Source organism: Nuphar pumila, chromosome 12 (assembly GCF_984573655.1).
Source record: "Nuphar pumila chromosome 12, dmNupPumi1.hap1.1, whole genome shotgun sequence".
Classification (NCBI taxonomy): domain Eukaryota; kingdom Viridiplantae; phylum Streptophyta; class Magnoliopsida; order Nymphaeales; family Nymphaeaceae; genus Nuphar; species Nuphar pumila.
Genome location: NC_143260.1, coordinates 9,756,065 through 9,761,230, shown reverse-complemented (window position 1 = coordinate 9,761,230; position 5,166 = coordinate 9,756,065).

Here is a 5,166-nt window from a genome sequence, read left to right as displayed (position 1 = left end):
ATTATTTATCAAGTTCATTCTCATGTAAAAACATGGGTCACTAGGATTTGATTATAGTCCAAATTCATGATCTTAGGATCCAAAGTTTAATGAATCCATATAACGTATAATAAGATCTGAAAATTATATTATCCATATTCAGAATTATGACTAGACCAATACCAGGTCCATACCATAAATTAATGCATCCAATGGGGACATACATTAAGATGTCTATAGTCACCCAAACTAAATAATCTTGGATCCACATAATGCTAGCTTGAATTCAAACACACCCAAAACAGGTGATGATCCAATTCAAATCATAACTGGATCTAAAGTATATTTTGAGTTTTGTATCAACCATTCAGTTGAATCTCAATATCTGGATCCAATATTGGGTTACCCAACCAAAACTATCCACAAAACTCATAAGTTTGACCCATATACATATGATAATCAACATAAATCCAAATCATCAAGTTGGACTTACCTTAATATCATGCAAACAATAGTCCATCATACATGTACATGAGTCCCAAATTATAATTGGTTCAGTTTCGGTCCTGGTCTCATTGGTTCAACTGGTTTCAAACGAGTCCACTTGGTCCAATCTAGTTGACTAAATCCCATCCAGTTCACTTGAATCTCCAAGACTGGTGAGCTTGAATGCTAGTACTTGGATCCAATCTAGTTTGAATGGATCTAAACAAATTTAATAAGATCTATTCAGACATTTAGGTCCAAATTTAGTTGGCCCAAAGTGCACTGAGTCAGTCCAAAGGCTTGACCCACTCTAGATGCATTTGATCTATATCAATGGGTCTAATCCATTATGATATTTTGGTTCAATCAGATCCAGTCTTGTTTTACTGGATCCAAATAGACCTGATCCATTCTGATTTGGTCTATATAACCAATCTGAACATCATGCCTGCATCCATTAAGACAAGAACCACTTTTTTTTTTCTTCTTTTTCTTTTTCTTTTCCCTTTCTTCTCTCTTACTTGAAAAGGGGGGCTGGGGGCAAGAGTGGAGAAGGGGGAATGTCGTAGGAGCTGTGAACACCCCAAATTTTCCAAAAATCCTAAAAATGACCTTTTTGCCCCTGACCTCTGTCATCTGAGTAATCGTGTCAATTTTTAAAAAAAACTCCATTCATCCCTCGGATTCGTTAGAATTCGGACCCAAAGTCTTAGCTCTGACCCAATTTTGATCCAAATCGGATCCGATCCCCTCTTTGAGAAAAAAAATTTTCTCAGAAAACTCTCTTTTGTAAATATTTTTGCAAAAATACAAAAAATCAGTTTTAAATCTTTATCTCTCGTAAATCTTAGGATTTTATTCTAAAAATACAAAAAAAATAGAAGAATAACACACAAAAAAAACCCAAAACAAAATGGAAAAAGCTACGAGAAAATCAATTTTTTTTTTTAAGGGGAGTCCCTCTTTGTAAAATCTTGAAAATTCAAGGAGGCTCCTCTGTAAAAACGGATTTTAGGGTTTTGAAAACCCTTCGTAAACGAGGAAGGGGAGAAAGAACGCCGCCCCCTCACTCTCGCCTCTCTCCCCTTCTCGTCTTCCCTTCCACGACATACTGGAACCCCCATGTGCTCTCCTCCATAAGCCCTCCATCACCAACGAATTCACCTCCGGCCGCCCATCTCCAACAAACCCTCCCGAACCTTCCCCTTTTCCTCTTTAAGAAGAGCGCGCATGGCTCCCAATCGGCATCCAGCTTCTACCCCTCCATCTTCTTCTTCTCGATCCTCCTCCCTCCGATCCGTCTTCTTCTTCTGCTCTATTGGTCTTCCCCATTGATTGAAAGAACTTCAATCACGAAGCATCAACTACGCGGTTGAACATTAAGTCCTCTTCTGCAAAACAAGGCTATGGTCGATCAATCCTTCAGCAGTCCAGATTAATCCTGTAACGAAGAACCAAGGTGAGCTTCAATTTCAGCAGCGACAACAAAAGAATTGGATCCATCTTCATATTCCAGAGGGGGCACCAACACTCGATCGAATAAACAGTAAGTCCCCTTTCTCTTCTTCCTTTCCCTTTGTTTTCATGATTGGTTTCTCTTTTTCTTTTTTTTCTTTTTCTTTTTTTTTTTTCTTTCTTGTTCTTATTTTGAAATACCCATGTAATACCGATTTGCTTGTGGCAAGATCGGTCTACATTTGTGTGAAATCAACGGAATACTCCATATTCCGACAAATTTTTTTCTTTCTTTTTCCTTTCCCTTCTTCTTGTGACTCATTTTATTCTGTTTACGCCATTTTCTTTACTGTAATCATCACCATTTTCCCGTTCATCTACCTCTGCATCTTGTTTCAGTATCAAAATTCATCTGGCTTCTTCATATTTCTCATTACCCGTGGTTGTTTTATAAGTTTTCTGAAGTAATCACATTAGCATCGGCCCTTCTCATCCTTTTTTTTTATATATACATCATTACGCTTTCATTTTCTTTTGCAGTCTCTGTAATCATTTTATTGAATTATTGAGTCTTGTCTTTTTTTTCTTATCTTTTTTTATTATTATTACTATGACATTCGGCTCCCATTGCCTCATGTAGTTACTTCTGGGGAAATTAAATCTTCTGTTGGTAACGCGCATTGCAAAACCCATTATCATTTTGCAGAAATCTCTGTTAAGATTGATTTGCATCTACAGTAGCATTACACCTTAATAATCGATGATATCCCTCAATGATATCACCGGTTTATTTGGGCATAGCAAACCATCGTCATTTAGATTCGCAGTCTTCTCCTTATTGTGGTTGGCTCTGAATATCACTCTCATGTTAAGCATTTTTCTGTGTTTCTTTTGTGTGTCATCTACATTCGTAAACATTGAACCCCTGGATTCAGCATTATTTTGCTTTTATCTGATATTTAGTTTACTTCATCTGCATTTGATATGTGTATTAGCATTCATAACTTGTAAATACCATCACATGTTAACAACGGTTTGTCACATTTTCCATATATATCTGTGCATATTTTCATCACATACTCCCAGCATGCATACACACAATAGGCATACCTATTGAGTCCATCACTCCCCACTAGCTCCCCATTTCCAACATTTAAACCCAGTGATTCTCACTCCACGTCAATTCCCCCAGACGTATGTCTCTGATAACTCAACCAAATAATTTCACATGTATGTCCACAACAATATATTTGTCAATCTCACAGTAGTCTTTGTTCATTCCATTAATCCCAACCCTTTTCAGAATTTTGAAAACAATGATATTGTTCATTCGTTGCTGAGAAAGATGTTAAGGTTTCTATATATGGAAGTATTGTTGAGGCTTGTAACTTAGAAGGTATGATTAAAAAGGCTAAAGGATAGTCTTCTGATGTCAAGGACAAGCATGCAAGGACCCAATGGCTGGTAGTGAACAGGAGACCTGCATGTCTACAAGTGATGATTCGGATATAACAAAACTTATCAGGGAGTCGGTGTACTAGGGTCATATGATATTGTCACGGTAATATTTGACTATAGGAAGGTCATAGAATTGCAGCACAATGCATCATTTCTGGCATCCTTAAAGAAAGGAATCACTCACTTTTGCATGGTTCTGTCATCCATGATGTTTTGATAGTTCAATATCAAATTCATGATTTGTTGTAAAATGTGCATTAAAATTGGGTGCTCTACAGAATCACAATCAGATTACATCTGCTACATCCAGCCATTTCCCCACATCCTCATTTTACCTCCACCGTACTTACAATCACCATATAGTTGTATATTGATGCCTCCATTTGTATCAACCATTGTCCCTTGCTATATCCACTTTGTAATGAAAGTTGTTTTTTTTTTTTTTGCTTTTCAGCACAACAATTATTTTTCTCATAAATCCACACCATTTCATTATGCCCCACTAACATGCATAACATCATTGTTCCTCATTACTTCACTTCCCATCTTACACTTGTATTCCATAGGGTATAATCGTATACCACATATCCACTGTAGTCACATATATGTTGTTCTTTAAAGTGTGCTTTCACGTGTTTTACCTTCATAACTATCTGCTGAAACTATACACACGCAGTGCTGCCACCACTCTACGAACACTCCCAGCTCATTCCTCTGTTGCATTGTTGTCACGGTCTCATATTGCACATTTCAGCTACATCTTTTTCTCCTTGTATATCACAATTACATATTCACCTACTTGTCACACAGCATCATTTCACATATCTTCAGCTATTTTTGTTTCCTACTACAGTCCTAGCGTACCTGCCATACCATCAGCACCTCATTCACTTGCTGTTGTCACTACTTCAGCATCTGCATTAGTACCCCATCACCACTGCATACATACTCGTTGCTTCACAGCCAGTTGCCATTGGGCATTGTTAAATATGAGCTCTATTATGTTATCTGCAGGTTTGGAAGTGGAATTTGATTACTATAGATGAATATCTAGTGGGTTAGTACTGGTTATCGAATACTAGTGCAGAATGTGACAATCAGTATGTAGTTAGTAGGTGTTAACAGAATGTGTTAGTGTCGTGTGAGGTGGTTGACCTGTGTAATATACTTATATATATATTGATGGTATGGCGTGTCAGTTTTTTTTTTGTAAATATGGGTAGCAAACAAATTGTATCTTCAGTGTGATAGGATGTAATGTATACAGTGCAATTGAAAGCTGGATATTAAACATTGGTGGATAGGTATATTAGCAGTGTGATACATCATGAGTATGTGTTATAATGTAGGTGTTGGCCTTTGTCAGTATGTATTATGTTAACACAGAATGCTGGTATCGTTAGTATCAAGGCAAAATGGTATGATGTCTGCAGTTAGGCTAGGAGTGGGTTTATGGTTAAGGCAATCAATGAAAATCACGATTAACAACGAATATACACTAGCATTAGCGGTTAATGGTTTGTATTTCTAAAAGTTAAAAGAGGGGTTAATGTTGTATATTAGCAGTCAGTATATGTTAGCATATTATTAACAAAGTTAGAGTATGATTAGCAATGGGTGTGTTAGGTAGTGTGTCATAATCATTGTTTTACAACTAATTGTTTCTTACATTTGAGTTTTTATCATGTCTTTATTTGTTGTGAAGTAGTGATTCTCAAACGCCTTTTGCTCTCATTAATTGCTGCCCTTCACGGTAAGTGTTTTCTGTTCCTTAATGCTTTTCTTAAT